The sequence below is a fragment of the Erinaceus europaeus genome, chromosome 21 (genome assembly GCF_950295315.1).
Source record: "Erinaceus europaeus chromosome 21, mEriEur2.1, whole genome shotgun sequence".
In the NCBI taxonomy this organism is placed as follows: domain Eukaryota; kingdom Metazoa; phylum Chordata; class Mammalia; order Eulipotyphla; family Erinaceidae; genus Erinaceus; species Erinaceus europaeus.
Window position 1 is genome coordinate 30,291,295 of NC_080182.1, and position 22,393 is coordinate 30,313,687.

The 22,393-nt window shown below is 42.0% G+C and overlaps 1 long non-coding RNA gene across 2 annotated transcripts in view; it reads left to right on the plus strand.

Moving 5' to 3' along the window:
- Positions 1–22,393, plus strand: part of LOC132535305 (uncharacterized) — a 95,209-nt gene that overhangs the window by 1,500 nt on the left and 71,316 nt on the right. Inside the window, exons 1-3 of one of the 2 annotated variants that reach the window (XR_009547097.1) lie at positions 2,042–2,379; positions 7,461–7,526; positions 17,642–17,770. This is a non-coding gene — a long non-coding RNA (uncharacterized LOC132535305). Of the gene's footprint in view, positions 1–2,041; positions 2,380–7,460; positions 7,527–17,641; positions 17,771–22,393 lie in introns of those variants that run through there. The other variant, XR_009547098.1, reaches the window with a different exon arrangement.

The window sequence follows — 22,393 nt, forward strand, 5'->3', positions numbered from 1 at the left end:
CAGAGAGAAATGGAGAGAGGAGGGGAAGACAGAGAGGGGGAGAGAAAGACAGACACCTGCAGACCTGCTTCACTGCCTGTGAAGGGACCTGCCTGCAGGTAGGGAGCCGGGGTATCGAACCGGGATCCTGACACCGGTCCTTGAGCTTAGCGCCACCTGCGCTTAACCCGCTGTGCTACAGCCCGACTCCCTCGATTATTTTTATTTATTTATTTTTCTCTTTTTTTATTTCTTTATTGGGGGATTAATGTTTTACATTCGACAGTAAATACAATAGTTTGTACATGCATAACATTTCTCAGTTTTCCACATAACAATACAACCCCCACTAGGTCCTCTGTCATCCTTTTTGGACCTGTACTCTCCCCACCACCAACCCCAGAGTCTTTTACTTTGGTACGATGCACCAACTCCATTTCAGGTTCTACTTGTGTTTTCTCTTCTGATTATTTTTATTTATTTTTTTAAGTTTTAAAAAAATATTTATTTTCCCTATTGTTGCCTTTTTTTTTTTTTTTTTTTACCAGAGCACTGCTCAGCTCTGGCTTATGGTGGTGCAGGGGATTGAACCTGGGACTTCGGAGCCTCAGGCATGAGAGTCTCTTTGCATAACCATTATGCTATCTACCTCTGCCCCAATTATTTTTATTTTTAAAAATCATTTCTATACCATTCTGGGGATTGAAACCACCTTGAAATGCCTATTTAAGTGAAAAAACTTTTAGAAGGAAAGTACCAATTAAAATCTGAGGCAACAGAATGCTTGTGCATTACTGCTGAGATGGTCTTTGTTTTCTACACACACACACACACACACACATATATATATATATATAGAGAGAGAGAGAGAGAGAGTCATGTGATGGAGAGAGACCAGAGCACCACTCAGGTACATGTGGCATTGGGGATCAAACTGAGAGCTTTAGGAACGCAAATCCTACACTCAACTTGCTGAGCTCTTTCCTCCAACTCCACAGTAATACCTTTTAAGTAGCACAGGTACTTTGAAAATTATTATGTCCTTTCTACAAAAAAAATCAAAGTAGAATTACTCTCTACTGCCTGGGACTTGGTCCAGCCGGTAGAGTGCCAGACTTACAGGCATGAAGTCCTGAGTGTAGTCATTGATCTCACTCATGTCCGAGTGATGGTCTGCTTTTCTTACCCTTGTTAATAAATACTGAATATTTGTTAACAAATACTGAAAAAAGATCACTGTCTCATGGTCCAGCAGTTCTCCTAGGGGCCTGCCCAGGAGATAGAGACAGCCAGAAATTGAGAGGGAGAGAGACCGAGAGACACCTGCAGCCCTGCTTCAACACTTGCAGAGCTTTCCCCCTGCAGGGGGCTGGGGGCTCGAACCCCAGGGCCCTTGTGCACTGTAACATGTGCACTCAGCCAGGTGTGCCACCACCCAGCCCTATTGTATTTATTTTTAAAATTACTGTCGGTTTCAATTTCAGATATTTCAATTATGTGCCTGGTTACACGTTAATCTTCTTTAAATTTTGCAACAACTCTTTTCAAGACTATCATTTTGCCTGTTGAGGAAGCTGAAGTCTCTGAATTCTTTCCAATGACAGTGGTTGCATGAAACTAAATTGGACCTTAAGCAAACAAACAAATGATTATAGTTGATAATCTATGTCAGATATAGTAACAAAAATAAGGAACTCAGGGGTAGTTGCTCCCATGAAGCTAGATGTTTATTTTATTTTATTTTTTTAAAGATTTCTTTATTTTCCTGACACAGAGAGACAAAGACCAGAGTACTGCTGAGCTCTGACTTATGCAAGTCTGCTCTGTAACCCCCTCCCTCCAGTCCCTAGATATCTATTTTACACTACCGGTGTATCATTTTTTCCCCTTTTGTTGCCTTTGCTGTTTTATTGTTGTAGTTACTGTTGTTGTTACTGATGTCGTTGTTGGATAGGACAGAGAGAAATCGAGAGAGGACAGGAAGACCCAGAGGGGGAGAGAAAGACAGATGCCTGCAGACCTGCTTCACCGCCTGTGAAGCGACACCCCTGCAGGTGGGGAGCCGGGGGCTTAAACCAGGATCCTTACACCAGTCCTTGCACTTTGTGCCACCTGCGCATAACCCGCTGTGCTACCGCCAGACTCCCTTCTTTTTCTTTTTTTTTTTTTGCCACCAGAGTTATTGCTGGGGCTTGGTGTCTACATGGCTCCTCCTGTGGTCACTTTTTTCCTTTTTCTTTTCTGACAGAGATAGGGAGGCAGAGAGATAAAGAGGAAGAGGCGGGTGGGGGGAATAGACCTATAACGATGTTTCACTGCTCATGAGCCTTCTCTACTGCAGGCGGCACCTGGGCTCTTGAAGCTAGGCACTCACTCGTGGTAATGTGTGCTCTGTACCAGGTGAGACATCACCGACCCCTTATTATTGCATATTTACTAAAATGGGCTTACCTAATCATAAGTATGAGCAAGAGCATCACTCTGGCACATGCAATGCTCAAGGTTGAACTCAGGACCTGCTAGTAAGTCTGGCTTCTCAGCCACTGAGTCATCTCCCTGGCCGGTTGCCTGTTTTTAAGGGAAAAACAAAGTTGTGGTTGGCAAACCAAATAGTTATCTCTCTCTCTCTCTCTCTCTCTCTCTCACCCAGCCTTTTCCTTCACACTTCTGTAGAGCTGAGGGAAATTACCCACTTCTGCTTTACATTCATATGATGATTTCTTCCGAGCCTCTAAATAACATGTTTGTAGTGCCATTTCTTCCTTTTTTTTTAATTTTAGGTATTTTCTTTCTTTTTTTTAAAGAAATATTTATTTATTCATGAGAATGATAGGAGGAGAGAGAGAGAAAGAAGCAGACATCACTCTGGTACATGTGCTGCTGGGGATTGAACTTGGAACCTCATGATTGAGAATCCAATGCCTTATCCACTGTGCCACCTCTGGGCCACATTTTAGCTATAGCTATTTTCTATGGACTGTGACATGGTTTAGGCTGTTAATACTCCCCCATTCTATTCCCTCTGCTTCCTTTACCCACTACAGCTCCAGCCCAATACAGTGTGAACTCTTCTGTATCGCTTTATCTGTGGAAATTTCAGTGCTATTCAGCTTCTTGCTCCACCAGGTATAGACTCCCCACACTGGATTTTATGAGTATCTTGGGCATTCCTCTGCCTCTCCTCCCTTCCTTGAGCCACCCCATCCCCATCTATTCTGTTTAAAGTGTGTTGCAGTGGCAGGTTGGATTCCTATAGCCAAAAGAAGGGATTATCCACCCCTCCCCCAAACACACACACCTGTTTCTTTCTCCCCAAAGAAAACCTTTCAGGATCTTGTTTGGAAATGGGAGATGCGTCTACAGTCCTGTGAGTGAGATGATAGCCTAGAGTCCATGAGCTCTTGTCCCAATGGCCCTTTGGCCTATCAGGTGGTAACAGCTAGAAGGGGAAACAATCAGCCTTGCTCATGCCCCGGACAAGCTGGAACTTATTTACTTTTCCCACGCCCTGTCAAGGCTAAGGCTGTAACACTGCTCCAGTAACAAAACTCCTGTGAGAACTCTCCGGTGGAGTCAGTGACGTCACAGATAATTTTCAAGAGAATGTACAGGAAATGTATTGTTCAGGTTGAGCTTCATATGGATAAGCAAGCTGCTTTAAAAGTGGAAAGCTATCGGGGGAGGGGTGGGATATGGAGATTGGGCGGTGGGAATTGTGTGGAGTTGTACCCCTCCTACCCTATGGTTTTGTTAATTAATCCTTTCTTAAATAAATAAAAAAAAAAGTGGCTCACCTTGCCAGACTCAACAACAAGACAACAAATAACCCCATCCAAAAATGGGGGGAGGACTTGGACAGAATATTCACCACAGAAGAGATCCAAAAGGCCGAGAAACACATGAAAAAATGCTCCAAGTCTCTGATTGTCAGAGAAATGTAAATCAAGACAACAATGAGATATCACTTCACTCCTGTGAGAATGTCATACATCAGAAAAAGTAACAGCAGCAAATGCTGGAGAGGGTGTGGGGTCAAAGGAACCCTCCTGCACTGCTGGTGGGAATGTCAATTGGTCCAACCTCTGTGGAGAACAGTCTGGAGAACTCTCAGAAGGCTAGAAATGGACCTACCCTATGACCCTGCAATTCCCCTCCTGGGGATATATCCTAAGGAACCCAACACATCCATCCAAAAAGATCTGTGTACACATATGTTCTTGGCAGCACAATTTGTAATAGCCAAAACCTGGAAGCAACCCAGGTGTCCAACAACAGATGAGTGGCTGAGAAAGTTGTGGTATATATACACAATGGAATACTACTCAGCTGTAAAAAATGGTGACTTCACCGTTTTCAGCCGATCTTGGATGGACCTTGAAAAAATCATGTTGAGTGAAATAAGTCAGAAACAGAAGGATGAATATGGGATGATTTCACTCTCAGGCTGAAGTTGAAAAACAAGATTAGAAAAGAAAACACAAGTTGAACCTGAAATGGAATTGGAGTATTACACCAAAGTAAAAGACTCTGGGGTGGGTGGGTGGGTGGGGAGAATACAGGTCCATGAAAGATGATGAATGACATAGTGGGGGTTGTATTGTTAAATGGGAATCTGGGGAATGTTATGCATGTACAAACTATTGTATTTACTGTTGAATGTAAAACATTAATTCCCCAGTAAAGAAATAAATTATTTAAAAAAAAATAAATAAAAGCGGCTCACCCTCTGGAAAATGCATCTTGGCTGCATTTACCATGGGGCGAAGGTTGAGTAGTTACACAGCCCTGCCACCTAGTGGTGACCCATTCTGGAAACACTGCTGCTGCTTCAAGATAAAAGGAAAAGGAACTGAGTTGGTGCAGAAAACATCCCGCGACTGTCCTGCGCTGGGGAAACTCCCACTCTCTCTTCCCATGTTAGAGTGGGATATTAGCGAACTTTGTAAACAGAAACAGAATAGGGCACTGATGGAATTAGCTTCTTTGAACGGCTCTCATTGTGTAATCACATCACTGACAGAGGATGTCATGGGTAAACATGGACAGCCACCAGGCCTATTCCTTGAGGTGGCAGCCCCAAAATGGAGCAGAGAGGGGCCCAAGTGGGTCGGGCTTTTCAGCAATGGCATCTGAGGCAACACCTGGTTCCAGGGAGAGCGGAACCAGAAGCCTGGGCAGCAGGGACTAAGGACCATCAGTCCTTGAAAGCACCGAGGGCCTGGTGGGGGACTAAGTCCAGCTTCATTAGAGCAGTCTGATCAGGACAGTCAGAGCGAATACTCCATCCTGGCAGGGCTTCACACACGTGAGCTTATTATAAGGAAAGCGTTTTTTTCTCAACCCTCCTTATAGATGATAAAATTGAAGCTAATTAGCCCAAAGTCGTAGAACTAATGAGATTTAAAGCCCCAGATGAGGGGATCTGACTCCAACTGCTTGTTCTAACTACCTTGCTTATGTACTCTCCCTTGGGGAGAGAGAACCTGGGGTCCAGCCCCACCCACACTGCTAACCCTGACAGTGTCTTGAATATGTGATAGTCAGGAATTGGAACTCAAAGGTGGTCATGATTCATTTTCTGGGTGGGGGACATAGCACAGTGGCTATGCAGAAGACTTTCATTTTGAGACTCTGAAGTCTCAGGTTCAGTCCTCCACATGACCATAAGACAGAGCTTAGTAGTGCTCTGATTAAAAAATAAAATAAAATAAAAACTTGTTTCCTTTCCACTGGAATCTGGGCTGGGCTTATCACTTGCTTTGGCAACTCAGTGGTGCAGATGTGTGGTTGGCTTGTTTCACCATAGGCCTTCCTGTAATTTTCCCTTTTTGTGGGTTTTTCTTTTCCAGTTCTTTAGTGTATGTGCTGGAGATCCAGTTTAGCACCTCATACATATGACATATCAGCTCTACCCGTGAGTTACATCCCCAGGCATTTTTGTGTTTTCTCTCTCTCCATTTCCATCTCCATCTTTATTTCCCTCTCTCTCTGTCCCCCCATCCCTTTTCTTATTTCCCCTCTCTCATTTATTTATGAGAGAAGAACCAGAGCATCATTCTGGCACATGTGATGCCAGGAGTTGAACTCTGGACCCCACACCTGAGAGTCCACATAAGGGGTGGCAGGCACACTTTACCTACTGCACTGTTTTGGCTCTAATGAGCTACTGCTGCTACTATATGTAGAAGGAAGCACAGTCTATGAACTTGCTTGGGAAGGGACTGCGTGGAGAAAGAGACACCAGGGATCCAGTGTCCCAGCTGATCCTGCCATCTGAAGGTAGTCACATGAGTGAGTCTAGCAAGAGCTAGAACCAACCTGCTAATCCATGGAATCACAAGCAGTGATTAATCACTGTTAAACTACCAAGCTTGGGGCTAGACATGCAGCATGTAGAAAGTTCTTGATAATTTAGCCAGTGGACACTCAAACACTAATTAGAAGGGACACATGCAGCCCTGTGTTCACAGCTGCATTGTTCACAACAGTCAAATAGTGGAAGCAGCCTAGATGCCCATCAACAGATGACTGGCTAAAGAAATTATGGGATATACTCCATGGAATACTACTCTGCCATTAAAACATGATATTTGTCCTTTGGGGACAAAAATGGATGGAACTGGAAGTGATTATGCTTAGAGAAATGAAGAGATGAAAAACAACTACCAGATGATCTCACTCATATGTGAAGTCTAGAGATCTAATTCACATTAATTTGAAAAAAAAAAATCCCCAAACCAAAAACCAACCAACCAAACAGAAGCAAGAAAATTGTTTGTAAGACATGTGAGAGCTTTGTGAGGTGGAGGGTTGGGACACAGAACTTTGTTAGTGGGTGTGGTGTGGAGCTAGACCCTATAATCACCATTTTGTAACCTACTATTAATCATAAATGAAAAATGGGGAAAAAGAAAGTGCTTGATAAATGGTCTTTATTAGTATTATAATCCATGCTGGAGGAGAGTTCAGCCGAATACCTGACTTATCTCTTCTTAGGCCACTGTTCCCCCCCTCCCTTAGAGGGCTATATGTGCAAATGAACTTTTTTTTTCTTTTTTTTTAATATTTATTTATTTATTTATTTATTTCCTTTTGTTGCCCTTGTTTTTTTTTTATTGTTGTAGCTATTATTGTCGTTGTTGGATAGGACAGAGAGAAATGGAGAGAGGAGGGAAGGATAGACACCTGCAGACCTGCTTCACCGCCTGTGAAGCGACTCCCCTGCAGGTGGGGAGCCGGGTTCGAACCGGGATCCTTATGCCGGTCCTTGTGCTTTGCGCCACCTGCGCTTAACCCGCTGCACTACAGTCCGACTCCCGCAAATGAGCTTTGTTGGTTGTTATAGATGTCTTAAGGAAATGTCAGCTATCTTTCTTAAGCAGAATGTTGATAACCCTAACCCAGAAAGACTTTGTTGACAGTTCAAATTTCTGTATACTTTGAAATAATATAGAAGAATCTTTCTTTCTTTTTGCCACCAGGGATTCATTGGAACTTTGAACCTACATGATTCTACTTCTCCAGGTGGACCCCCCTCCCTCATGAAGGTGAGAGACAGACTGAGAGAAGGAGGGAGGGAGTGAGCAAAAGATTCAACCCAGCACTGCCCTACCATTTGTGACTCTTTGTCCTTTGCATGGTGCTCCCACAGGCACCTGGGATGAACACTGGTCTTCTCCATCCCTCTTAATTACTCTCTGCCTTGATCCAAATATAAGTAAACAAAAATATATATAAAAAGAAAATTTATGGGGGCTGGGCTACCGCAGTGGGTTAAGCACACATGGCACCAAGTGCAAGGACAGGTATAAGGATCCCAGTTCGAACTCCCAGCTCCCCACCTGCGGGGGGGCGGGGGGGGTCGCTTCACAAGTGGTGAAGCGTGTCTGCAGTTGTCTGTCTTTCTCTCCCCCTCTGTCTTCCCTTCCTCTCTCGACCTCTCTCTGTCCTATCCAGCAACAATGACAGCAACAACAATAATAAACAATAATAACAACAATAAACAAGGGCAACAAAAGGGAAAAAATAGCCTCTGGGAGCAGTGGATTCATAGTGCAGGCACCGAGCCCCAGCAGTAACCCTGGAGAAAAAAAAGAAAAGAAATAGGAAATCCCTGTATACAACTACTTAAAAAAAAAGGAGTTGGGTGGTAGCACAGCAGGTTAAGCACACGTGGCACAAAGTGTAAAGACCAGCGTAAGGATCTGGGTTCAAGCCAATGGCTCCCCATTTGCAGGAGAGTCACTTCACAGGCGGTGAAGCAGGTCTGCAGGTGTCTATCTTTCTCCCACCCCTCTGTCTTCCCCTTCTCTCTCCATTTCTCTCTGTTCTATCCAGCAACGATGACAACAATAACTACAACAATAAAACAAGGGCAACAAAAGAGAATTAATAAATATATATATTTTAAAAAAGAATCTGTGGATAATCTACAAAATTAGTGGAAAGACTAAGTTGTAAATTTTCTTTTTTTTAAATAATTTATTTCTTTATTGGGGAATTAATGTTTTACATTCAACAGTAAATACAATAGTTTGTACATGCATAACATTCCACAGATTCCCATTTAACAATACAACCCCCACTATGTCATTCATCACATTTCATGGACCTGTATTCTCCCCACCCACCCACCCACCCCAGAGTCTTTTACTTTGGTGTAATACTCCAATTCCATTTCAGGTTCAACTTGTGTTTTCTTTTCTTTTTTTTTTTTTTTATATTTATTTTATTTATTCCCTTTTGTTGCCCTTGTTGTTTTATTGTTGTAGTTATTATTGTTGTTGTCGTTGTTGGATAGGACAGAGAGAAATGGAGAGAGGAGGGGAAGACAGAGAGGAGGAGAGAAAGATAGACACCTGCAGACCTGCTTCACCGCCTGTGAAGCGACTCCCCTGCAGGTGGGGAGCCGGGGTTCGAACCGGGATCCTTATGCCGGTCCTTGTGCTTTGCGCCACCTGCGCTTAACCCGCTGCGCTACAGCCCGACTCCTTGTGTTTTCTTTTCTAATCATGTTTTTCAACTTCAGCCTGAGAGTGAAATCATCCCATATTCATCCTTCTGTTTCTTTTTTTTTCTTTTCTATTTTTTTTTATTAAAGAAAGGATTAATTAACAAAACCATAGGGTAGGAGGGGTACAACTCCACACAATTCCTACCTCCCAATCTCCATATCCCACCCCCTCCCCCGATAGCTTTCCCATTCTCTATCCCTCTGGGAGCATGGACCCAGGGTTATTGAGGGTTGCAGAAGGTAGAAGGTCTGGCTTCTGTAATTGCTTCCCCGCTGAACATGGGCGTCGACTGGTCGGTCCATACTCCCAGTCTGCCTCTCTCTTTCCCTAGTAGGGTGGGTCTCTGGGGAAGCTGAGCTCCAGGACACATTGGTGGTGTCTTCAATCCAGGGAAGTCTGGCCGGCATCCTGATGACACCTGGAACCTGGTGACTGAAAAGAGAGTTAACATACAAAGCCAAACAAATTGTTGAGCAATCATGGACCCAAAGCTTGGAAAAGTGGAGAGGAAGTATTAGGGAGGTACTCACTGCAAACTATAGTATATTTCTGCTTTCTTACTTTGGTGCCATACTCCAAACTCAGTCAATTTCTGCTTTGCGTTTCTACTTCTTTTTTTTTTTTTTACATGCATAACATTCCCCAGATTCCCATTTAGCAATACAACCCCCACTATTTCATTCATCATTTTTCATGGACCTGTATTCTCCCCACCCACCCACCCACCCCAGAGTCTTTTACTTTGGTGTAATACTCCAATTCCATTTCAGGTTCAACTTGTGTTTTCTTTTCTAATCTTGTTTTTCAACTTCAGCCTGAGAGTGAAATCATCCCATATTCATCCTTCTGTTTCTGACTTATTTCACTCAACATGATTTTTTCAAGGTCCATCCAAGATCGGCTGAAAACGGTGAAGTCACCATTTTTTACAGCTGAGTAGTATTCCATTGTGTATATATACCACAACTTTCTCAGCCACTCATCTGTTGTTGGACACCTGGGTTGCTTCCAGGTTTTGGCTATTACAAATTGTGCTGCCAAGAACATATGTGTACACAGATCTTTTTGGATGGATGTGTTGGGTTCCTTAGGATATATCCCCAGGAGGGGAATTGCAGGGTCATAGGGTAGGTCCATTTCTAGCCTTCTGAGAGTTCTCCAGACTGTTCTCCACAGAGGTTGGACCAATTGACATTCCCACCAGCAGTGCAGGAGGGTTCCTTTGACCCCACACCCTCTCCAGCATTTGCTGCTGTTACTTTTTCTGATGTATGACATTCTCACAGGAGTGAAGTGATATCTCATTGTTGTCTTGATTTGCATTTCTCTGAATATTCTGTCCAAATCCTCCCCCCCATTTTTGGATGGGGTTATTTGTTGTCTTGTTGTTGAGTCTGGCAAGCTCTTTATATATGTTGGTTATTAAACTCTTATCTGATGTATGGCATGTAAAGATCTTCTCCCATTCTGTGAGGGGTCTCTTGGTTTGGGTAGTGGTGTCTTTTGCTGTGAAGAAGCTTTTTAATTTGATGTAGTCCCATAGGTTTATACTTGCCTTAGTCTTCCTTGTAATTGGATTCGTTTCATTGAAAATGTCTTTAAAATTTATGCGAAAAAAGTTCTGCCAATATTTTCCTCTAAATATCTGATAGTTTCTGGTCTAACATCCAAGTCCTTGATCCACTTGGAATTTACTTTTGTATTTGGTGAAATACAGTGATTCAGTTTCATTCTTCTGCATGTTTCAACCCATTGTTTCCAACACCATTTGTTGAAGAGACTCTGCTTTCCCCATGTAATAGTCTGGGCCCCTTTGTCAAAGATTAGATGTCCATAGGTGTGGGGCCTCATGTCTGGGCTCTCAATTCTATTCCACTGGTCAGTGTGTCTGTTCATGTTCCAGTACCAAGCAGTTTTGATGACAATGGCCCTATAATACAGTTTGAGATCTGGGAGTGTGATGCCTCTGGTTCTGTTCTTTTTTCTCAAGATTGTTTTGGCAATTCTAGGTCTTTTCTGGTTCCAGATAAACATTTGTAGCATTTTTTCTATTCTCCTAAAAAATGTGCTTGGAATCTTGATGGGGATAGCATTAAATCTGTAGATGGCTCTGGGTAATATATTCATTTTGATGATGTTAATTCTTCCAACCCATGAACATGGCATATCTTTCCACTTCTTTGTGTCTTTTTCAATTTCTTTGAGTAGTGACTCATCATTTTCAGTATACAAGTCTTTCACTTCTTTGGTTAGGTTTACTCCTAGATATTTTATTGTTTTTGTTGCTATAGAAAAAGGAACTGATTTCTGGATTTCAATTTCTTCTAACTTAGTTTTTGCATAGAGGAATGCCACTGACTTTTGAATGTTAATTTTGTAGCCGGACACCTTACTGTATTGCCTGATGATTTCCAAAAGCTTCTTGCTGGATTCCTTAGGTTTTTCCATGTATACTATCATGTCATCTGCAAATAAGGAGAGTTTGACTTCTTCTCTTCCAATCTGTATGCCTTTAATTCCTTGCTCCTGCCTGATTGCTATGGCAAGAACTTCCAACACTATGTTGAATAGTAATGGTGATAGTGGGCAGCCCTGTCTAGTACCTGATCTGAGGGGAAATGCTTCCAGTTTTTCACCATTGAGTATGATGTTGGCTGTAGGTTTGCTATATATAGACTCCACTATCTTCAGGAATTTTCCATCTATTCCCATTTTTTGTAGTGTTTTGATCATAAAGGGATGCTGTATTTTGTCAAAGGCTTTCTCTGCATCTATTGATATGACCATGTGGTTTTTGGTCTTGCTTTTGTTGATGTGGTGGATCACATTGATTGATTTACGTATATTAAACCAACCTTGCATGCCTGGGATAAACCCCACTTGGTCATGATGAACAATTTTTTTGATATAGTGCTGTATCCGGTTGGCTAGAATTTTGTTCAATATTTTCGCATCTATGTTCATCAGAGATATTGGTCTGTAGTTTTCTTTTTTGGTTGTGTCCCTGTCTGCTTTTGATATCAGGGTGATGTTGGCTTCATAGAAGCTGGCAGGGAGTATTCCAGTGTCTTCAATCTTCTGGAAGACTTTTAAAAGTAGAGGTATTAGTTCTTCTTTGAAAGTTTTGTAGAATTCATTTGTAAATCCATCTGGTCCAGGACTTTTATTTTTGGGAAGATTTTTGATAACTGTTTCAATTTCATTAGCTGTGCTGGGCCTGTTCATGTTATCCACTTCCTCTTTACTTAGTTTTGGAAGTTGGTAGGTATCTAGGAAATCATTCATTTCTTCCAGGTTCTCTAGCTTGGTGGCATATAGTTGTTCATAGAAGCCTCGCATGATATGTTGAATTTCTGCAGTGTCTGTTGTGATATCTCCTCTTTCATTTACTATCCGATTTATTTGGGTCTTCTCCCTTTTTTGTTTTGTGAGTCTGGCTAAAGGCTTGTCGATTTTGTTTACTCTTTCGAAGAACCAACATTTACTTTCATTGATCTTTTGTATGGTTTTCCTATTCTCAATGTTATTTATTTCTGCCCTAACTTTAGTGATTTCTGTCCTTCTGGTTGCTTTAGGATTCCTTTGTTGTTCTTCTTCTAGGTCTTTAAGATGTGCAATCAGGCTGTTTATTTGTGCCTTTTCTTGTTTCCTAATGTGTGCTTGTATAGCTATGAACTTCCCTCTTAGAACTGCTTTAGCTGTGTCCCAAATATTTTGATAGCTTGTGTCTTCATTTTCATTGAACTCTCGAAACATTTTGATTTCTTCCTTGATTTCCTCTTTGACCCAGAAGTTGTTAAGAAATGTACTGTTGGTGCAGGGGGGAGGGGTGCAAAAATAAAATATAAAAAAAAAAATACAAAAAAAAAAAAAAAAAGAAATGTACTGTTGAGCTTCCACATTTTGGGACTGTTACTAATCTTTTGTTGATTGTTAAGTGTTAGTTTAATTCCACTGTGGTCTGAGAAGATGCTTGGGATGATTTCAGTGCTCTTGAATTGGATGATGCTGTCTTTGTGGCCTAACATATGGTCTATCCTTGAGAATGACCCATGTGGATTTGAGTAAAATGTGTATTCCAGTTTCTTGGGATGAATGACTCTGAGAATGTCCAATAGTTCTAGTTTATCTATCTCTTCATTTAGCTCCCTTATGTCTTTACTGATTTTCTTCCTGGATGATCTGTCAAGTTGAGATAGTGGGGTGTTGAAGTCCCCTACTATGATTGTGTTACTATTAATATATTGCTGTAGCTCTTTCAGTAGAAGTTTGATGTATTTAGATGGCTTCTCATTGGGTGCATAGATATTAATAATTGTTAAGTCCTCTTGATTGACTGATCCTCTGAGCATTAAGTAGTGTCCATTCCTATCTTTTTAAATCTTATCTATTTTAAAGTCTATCATGTCAGATATGAGAATAGCTGTTCCTGCCCTTTTTTGTGGGCCATTGGCTTGTGTGATAGTTTTCCATCCTTTCACTTTAAGTCTGTGTTTGTCTTGTTGAGTTAGGTGAGTTTCCTGTAGACAACATATTGTTGGGTTGTGTTTTCTGATCCATCTTCCTACTCTGTGTCTTTTAATAGGTGAATTCAGGCCATTGACATTTATTGATATCAAAGATTGAAGATATTGTAACGCCATTCTTGTAGAGTTTTAGAGTGTTTTGATATATGTCCTATTTGTGGTGGTCTGGTTGTTTATAGGAGACCTTTCAGAACTTCTTTCAGGGCAGGCTTGGTGACGGTTGCTTCCTTCAACTGTTGCTTGTCTGAGAAGGTTTTGATGCTTCCATCTAGTCTGAATGACAGTCTAGCAGGATATAGTATTCTTGGCTGAAAGCCTTTCTCATTGAGCACTCGATAGATATCTTGCCATTCTCTTCTGGCCTGTAGTGTTTGTATGGAGAAGTCTGCTGCTAATCTTATGGGTTTTCCTTTGTAGGTGACTCTTTGTTTTTCTCTTGCAGCCTTGAGGATCCTTTCTTTATCCTTATTCCTTTCCAGTCTAAGTATGACATGTCTTGGTGTCTTTAGGTCTGGGTTAATTCTGTTTGGGACCCTCTGGGCTTCTTGAATCTTTATGTCTTTGGTGTTGTCTAGACTAGAGAAATTTTCAGCTATTATGGCCTGGAGAACGCTTTCTTCCTCTCCTTCTCTTTCTTCCTCTGGTAAGCCAATAATGCGTATATTGTTTCTTTTGAAGTCATCCCATAGGACTCTGTTGTTGTTTTCAGCATCTCTTAATCTCTTTTTGAGATCTCTTACTTCTTTTTTAGTTGTCTCTAATTCATCCTCAATCTCGCTAATTCTGTTTTCAGCCTCATAAATTCTATTCTCTCTGCCCTCTACTGCTTTCTGGAGTTCATCTATTTTGTTGCCCTGCTCTGATACTGTTTTAGCTTGTTCAGCTAGTTGCCTTCTTAGCTCAGCGATTTCAGCTTTCAGCTCTCTAATAACCATGAGATAATTAGTATTTTCTTCCATTTTCTCATTTGTTGTTCCTGCATTTCTGATTACAATTTTTTCAAATTCTTTACTCACTCCTATTATTATTTCCTTAGTTAATGTTTGGATGTTGAACTCGTTGTTTTGTGCTTCACCCTCTGGAGGACTTTTAGCTGGACTCTTGTCCTGGTTCGAGTCTCCAATATTTTTTCTTGTTGTTTTAACCATTTTATATATTATATTATGAGTTCCCTTTATCAGTACTTTTCAAATTATTGATCACTGTTGCCTGGATTGACTTGTGTCTAAGTAATTTAATTAAAGGGTTTACCGTGGTGGAAGTTAACAGTTTTTTCAATCCCTGAGTTGGAGCTCAGTGGTGTAAGAGCCTCTTTTTTTTTCTTCCCTGTAGGCTATGGGAGCCTGAGGGCTTTTAAACTATCAATAGGCTTCTTAGCTTAATCACTGACTCCTGACCAAGAGATAAAGCAGGGTGTGGCAGAGATAATCCAGTGGTTATGCAAAGAGACTTTCACAGCCCCTCAGCTATGCCACCGAGGTATAGGTCTTCTCCTGAGTTTCCCGGTTAGATCTCTGTCCCCTGGTGTCCCTCCCTGTTGCTGCTCCAGATTCTGAGGGTAGTAGCAATGGAGACTCAGAGTTGCACTTGGTGAGTCTCTGGGGAGACCTTTCCTCCCTTCAGCTGTCCCCTTGTTGTGGAGCGGACTGGAGGTGGTGTCTCCACTGATAAACTGTTGAACTGTTAGCAGTCACTTCATCTCTCCTTAGGCCCCTCTCTCCTCTCTGTCACCAGCCACGCATGTTTGTACTCACGGGTGATTTACTGGGATCCTGTGGTCATTCTAGTCCTGTCTTGTTTCGGTTTGGGTGGTCTCCTTTGGTATTCCTAGTTGATCCAGGAGAGGAGAGGAGAGGAGAGGAGAGGAGAGGAGAGGAGAGGAGAGGAGAGGAGAGAAAGTGATCTGCTGCTTGTAGCTCCGCCTCCGGAAGTCGAATCAATTTTCTTTTAAAAAATTTTTTTTTTTAATTAAAAAAATTTTAACAGATGATAACAGCAACTTTTATGTTGGGGGATTTGAGAAATGGACAGACTTAATTTTTAGATTTATCATCTCAAAGCCCTGAGAAATACTTTGCCCTAACTTTTTTTTCAACACTGCTCTTTTCATTCTGTATGTCTTTTATTAATTGTATTTTAATATTTTATCTATTTATTTATTAGACATAGACAGAGAAAAAGTGAGAAGGGAGGGGAGATAGAAAGGGAAAGAGACAAAGAGATACCTACAGCCCTGCTTCACCACTTGTAAAGCTTTCCTCCTGCAGGTGGGGACCAGGGGCTTGAACCGGATTCCTTGAGCATTGAAGCATGTGTGCTCAACCAGGTTTGCCACCACCTGCCCCCCTCTCCCTTAACCCTTATCTTTTTTTTATATCCTTTTTTCTAAATCTCCTTTTTTGCTGTCTTTTTTTCTCTGTATTAACGACTTCTGTTCTCTCCATGCCTTTCCTGTATCTTTCCCATTTTGAGATGATTAATTGAGATTTTTCCATGCTAGATTATAAACTCTAGTAAGGAGGAAATTTTCTTTTTAAATATTTTATTTACTTATTTATTCATTCCCTTTTGTTGCCCTTGTTGTTGTTTTGTATTGTTGTTGTAATTGATATTGTAGTTGTTGGATAGGACAGAGAGAAATGGAGAGAGGAAGGGAGACAGAGAAGGGGAGAGAAAGACACCTGCAGACCTGCTTCACTGCTTGTGAAGGAACTCCCCTGCAGGTAGGGAGCAGGGGGCTCGAACTGGGGTCCTATGCCAGTCCTTGCGCTTTGTGCCACCTGTGCTTAAGCCGCTGTGCTACTGTCCGACTCCCAGGAGGAGGTTTTCATCTGTTTTGTTTTCTGTTCCCTATGTGACTCTGTGCTGAGAATGCTGCCTAGCCCATGGGTGCACAGTGATTGTGCACTGAATGAATCATTCCCTTTTGTTGCCCTTGTTGTTGTTTTGTATTGTTGTTGTAGTTATTGTTGTTGTTACTGATATCGTAGTTGTTGGATAGGACAGAGAGAAATGGAGAGAGGAAGGGATGCATGCATGCAGTACACTTAAAACAGTCACACGGATTGGATGATGCTCAGAAACTAGAACCTGAGAATTCAGTATTGTCAAAAGAAAGGTCATTCACATTTATCTTTTTAGATGTTCAATTTATTTTATTTTTATTTCCTTTTTCTTCTACTCTTTGTGTTTTGTTCTTTATTTCTACATCATTGTGGGTAGGGGTAGATAGCATAATGGATGGACAAAGAGACTCTCATGCCTGAGGCTCCAAAGTCCCAGGTTCAGTCCCCTGCACCACCATAAACCAGAGCTAAGCAGTGCTCTGGTTAAGGAAAAACAAACAAACAAATAAACATGTTATTGTATCTTCTCTCCTACCCTTCTTTGGGACCATCTAGGGAACTGCATAGATGTTTTGCTTTCCTTTGGAGGATGTGCAGGGGGGAAATATAATTTTGTGATTGACAGCTAACCTAGGACTGCATATACAATTCTGCTGTTGAGGTGAGCCCAGTTCTGGTGCTACTATTTTTTTTCCTTTTTCCTTTTTTTTTTTTTTCCCCTCCAGGGTTATTGCTGGGCTTGGTGCCTGCACCATGAATACACCGCTCTTGGAGGCCATTTTTTCCCCCCTTTTGTTGCCCTTGTTGTAGCCTCGTTGTAGTTATTATTATTGCCATTGTTGATGTTGTTCGTTATTGGATAGGACAGAGAGAAATGGAGAGAGGAGGGGAAGACAGAGAGGGGGAGAGAAAGATAGACACCTGCAGACTTGCTTCACCGTTTGTGAAGCGACTCCCCTGCAGGTGGGGAGCCGGGGGCTCAAACAGGGATCCTTATGCCGGTCCTTGCGCTTTGCGCCACATGTGCTTAACTCAGTGCGCCACCGCCCGACCCCCGCTACTGAGTATTTTAACCAGGGCCCTGGGTTATGGAAGACAGCAAGTGTGTTAAATTTTAGTATAACACATGCCTGACTATACATGTCTCCGAGTGTGTGGGTGTTTCCAGTGTCTGTTGGTGAGTAACCAAGCTACTCTTGGCAAGAGAAATGTGAGCAGAACCGAGTAAGACTGATTTAGTCAATTTTCTCTTCTCTTTTCTTTCCCCCTCCACAAGGCAATGGAAATTAACTACTCAGGAGGGCAGCTCTTTCCCAGGCTGCTAACGTTACGGGATCTCTGCTGAAGTGCAAGCGGAGCTGGTAGAAATCGGATTTCCATATCCTCTCCTAAGCTGTGTGTCAAGGTAAACCCTGTATGTTTTGATATTATAGCTTCCTAGTTCTCAATGGAATAGAAGAAGCATAACTCCAGTCACCAGCACCACTTATGCAGATCTCTCCATTTCCTTAAGTGTCACCAATATATTGGAGGATGTCTCCTCTTTCCTGCTTGTCTTTTAGATTCGAATCAGGAATTTCATGAATTTGTAGGCTAGTAGCTGAGTAGCTTGGGCTAAGTTCAAAACACTCTCGTGCCTTTCCCAGTTCAGCCTTGTTTACAGGTAGTGAACACTCAGCTACTTAACCCCTCTAGAGTTTAATAAAGTTTAACAAGCATCCTGTACTTCCTTTGTCACACAAAATTAGTGATTTACAACCTGAGGGTTGGAAAGATGAGGGATATCTGTGAGCCTTCTGTTACATTAATTTTTTTAAAAGATGTATTTGTATATTATTTATGAGAGTGGGAAAAAAACCAGAGTATCAGGCTGGCATATGCACTGCGAGGAATCAGTCTTTGACCTTAAGCTAATCTCACTGTACTGCCTCTTGGACCACTCAACTGCTTCACAAGTCAATCTAAGATGTCCTTCAAACATCTGGTAATCTTATGGGCAGTTATTTGCCAGGTCTGTTTAATAATTAACCAACCTAGACTCAGGATAGGGATATTTTGAGAAAGTCAGACTGTTGGTTCTCAAGCATAGCAAACTTAATTTCACAGAAGACGCCATGGTACACCTAGACCATTTAGGACAGGATTAGTGGGAAATTACTTTAATGGTAACAATGAAATTGAAACAGTGAAATAGCATCTGAAATGACATTGTCATGATATTTATGTCCTAAGAAGCCAGAAAGCAATGTTTGGCATTTAAAAAAAATAATACAGATGAGAAGGACTATATTTAAAACAGAAGACACAAGGATGCCCACAAAAAATGGAGGGGTGTATTCTTGAAAACTGTGGAAATTCCAACAACCTATGTGGGCACAGGTGCCTCAGGAGATTTGCATCACTGCCAAACTTTGCAAAAGCCAAAGCTTTCAATAATTGGAAGTACTGTATTTTTGGTTGACTAGAAATCTCAATTATTCTTAATTACTAACAGAGGAAGCTATCAAGTACTTAGTCATGTGTAAGGATGAAAGTCCTTGACTTTTCTTGGCAGGTACTTCTTGCTGAAGAAAGAACTTGCATGTTTTCACATCTTCTTGTGGATTATCAGGAACTCTAATGGTTTGCAACTATGTTTGGAAATGATTTAGTTCTGCTAAGTGACTGACAGCCTCCTCTCAGTCTGGTGTTGTGTTTTTGAATCTGCAAATCTAATCTTTGACAACCTGATTTCAAGTGACCCCTCTCCTGGTTGAAGACACAATGGATAAAACCATCCCAGGGAGTTTTGACAATAGGTTTAAAGTCTTAAAAGTATGTGTCCCCATGCTCTTGGCAACTCCACTTATAAATACATGATTATAAATATGAACAAAGGTGACTGTTCAAAAATGCATATTATATCTTTTATGTTGGTAAATATAGAAATGTCTTTTATTTTCATTATATGTAAGATTTTTGACAGAAAAAATTTCACTACAGCAATTCAAAAAAATAGTGCCTATGAAGGGGGCCAGGCACTGGCATACCCAGTTAATCACACATTTTATCATGCCCAAGGACCTAGGCTCGAGCCCCCACTCCCCACCTGCAGGGAGGATGCTTCAAACAAGTGGTAAAATAGGTCTTCAGGTGTGTCTCTTTTCTCTTCCCCTCCCCTCCTATTTCCCTCTCAATTTCTCTCTGTCCTATCTAGTAAAATAAAAAGGTAGGAAGGAAGGAAAGAAGGAAGAAAGAAAAAAATTCTGCTGGAAGTGGTGGATTTATAGTGCCAGCATGGAGGCCCCAGAATAACCCTGGTGGCAAAAAAAAAAAGTAGGGCATATGAAATATAAATAATATAATCCTTATATATAATACAAAGCATCTAAAGAGTTTGTATTCACAAAAGTGATTTATTTATTCCCTTATGTTGCCCTTGTTTTATTATTGTAGTTATTATTTTTGTTGTTATTGATGTTGCCGTCGTTAGATAGCACAGAGAGAAATGGAGAGAGGAGAGGAGGACAGAGAGGGGAAGAGAAAGACAGACACCTGCAGACCAGCTTCACCATCAGTGAAGCAACTCTTTTGCAGGTGGGGAGTCGGAGACTCAAACCAGGATCCTTACGCCGGTCCTTGTGCTTTAAACCACCTGCACTTAACCCACTGTACTACTTCCCGACTCCCATTTTGTAATCTTTATTTATATATAGGTGAGGGTGGAGGGAGAAGAAGAGCATCACTATGATATGTGCAATGCTGGGGATAGAACTTGGGGCCTCGCATTTGAGAGTTTAAAGCTCCAGCCACTGTGCCACTTTCTGGCTATTATGGTTATCTTTTTATAGTACAGTAGCCTCTCCTCATTTATCTACAGCAAACATATATCATGAAAAATGTATCAGGATGAGTGGTGGCACACACATTACAGCGCACAAGGACTTGGGTTCAAGCCCTGGTGCCCACCTGCAGGGGAGCTTTATGAGTGATGAGACAGTGCTTCATGTGTCTGTCCTCTTCCCTCTCACCTGCAGGGGAGCTTTATGAGTGATGAGACAGTGCTTCATGTGTCTCTCCTCTTCCCTCTCAATTTCTCTTTGTCTCAATCCAAAATGAGTCAAAATAATTAGAAAAGAAGTTAAAAAAAGAAAAATGTATCTAAATATTTTTGAAACTAAAATGGTCACTTTAGCAGATGTGGTTAAAGAACAGGAATGCGGGAGATTGGACTAAAAGTTCTTGCAGTCATTTAGGTCAGGACAACGCAAGTGAGCGCCAATGAAATGGCCGTGTGACGAGAGAGGGGCAGAGGCTGGGGACACTTCAGTGGTCCACCGAGTACTCTAAGTACACACCACTCCTGTAAGCCAGTAGAAAACTGGACTTTGACTTATTGCTTATTTATTTTGCTGTCAGGGCTGTCACTAGAGCTCTGTATCTGCCAGGTTCGCACACTCCAAGCAGACTTCAGTTAGTTTTTGAGAGAGACAGAGAGAGTTGGAGATGCCTCAGCACTGCCCTACTGCCCATGAAACCTCTCCTGCGGGCACTTTCGTGTTGGTGGAGGGCCTGAACGTGGGCTCTCAACCATGGTAAAGTGGGAACCATCTCCCAAAACCAGTAATCGGGCTTTTAAAAGAGCCAATATATTGCTTCCATATCCTTACAACTTCTAAATGTATTTTTTATAAATATTTTATTTATTTATCTATTAACCAGAAAGATAGGAGAAGAGAGAGAGAGAGAGAGAGAGAGGGAGAGGGAGAGGGAGAGGGAGAGGGAGAGAGGGAGATAACAACAAAAAACCAGACATCACTCTTGTACATGTATTGCGGGATGAACTTTGGGACCTCATGCTTTCCGCTGCGCCATCTCTGGGACCACTTCAAAAGTGTTTTTAAAGAAATTCAGAGGCAGCTTTGATGACAAGGCTTTCTGACTTGGTCAGCTGGGTTGATGGAGGTCCAGCTGATGAAGAGGGAGCAGAGGAGGGCTGGTTGAGAGCGGCCAGAATCAGTTCATTCTTGGACATGTGAAACTTGAGTTATGTGTCAAGAGTTTGCAGCTCAGGTCTAGCCTGTAGATACAGAATTCGAGTTCTGTAGTATATGAGTGCTTGCTCAAACCGGGGTGACTTAACCCTGTGAAACAGTAGTGATTGAGTGCAGGATGAAGACGAGGCCTCTGAGAAGGTGGAGGAGTGCTGAGGTCAGCCGGGGCCCACACGGGGCTTATCCAAGCCACACTCTTGGCAGGAATGAGCAGTTGAACAGGCTTGAGGTTGCTTTCATCTCAGTCATGGAATTGTGACCACCGTTCAGGGGGGCGCATGGCCTCCTCAACCCCCCACCCCACCCTCAGTCTGATCTGCCACTCAGTGCTTTTCAGGCTCTGGATTCCGGGTTGGTTCTGGTGACTGCTAATGACCCACTGTGCTGTGGTACAGTTTTTCCTTCTTTTGCCTGTGGCCTCGTCACCTACACCAGGCTTGGCAGGGGCATGCCAGAAGCAGACAGAGTGGTTCAGGGGAGAGAGCAAGTCCAAGGAGAAGAGGATTTCAGGAAGGCTTGTCAGTGGAGTTAGATTCAGAGAGGGCAAGCAACATAAGTGCTGAAAAGCCGTGCTGCGTTTGACAGCTTCGAGGCTGGATGCAGCCACGGACTTCAAGGTGCTGCTGGGTTCAGATACCACAACAGTCATTTTTGTTCTTGCGCATTATAACCAGAAGACTTTTTATATGTTTTCTCTCCCTAGCTTTTAATTTAGCATTTGCAAAAGTTACTATTGTTAGCAGTGTCAATAACACCTGTTTAGTTTTTCAAGCAGTTTGAAGTAAGATTCCATGAGTGAAAAATCAGAGCCCTACTCCACCAGTTATGATGTTTTATTTGTTTTGCCTCTTTTAAAAACATTTTTATGTATAAAATGGAAATACTGACAAGACCATAGGGTAAGAGGGGTATAATTCCATATAATTCCCACCACCAGAACTCTGTATCCCATCTGCAAACCTCCCCCCCACCCACAAAGCTTTCCTATTCTTTAT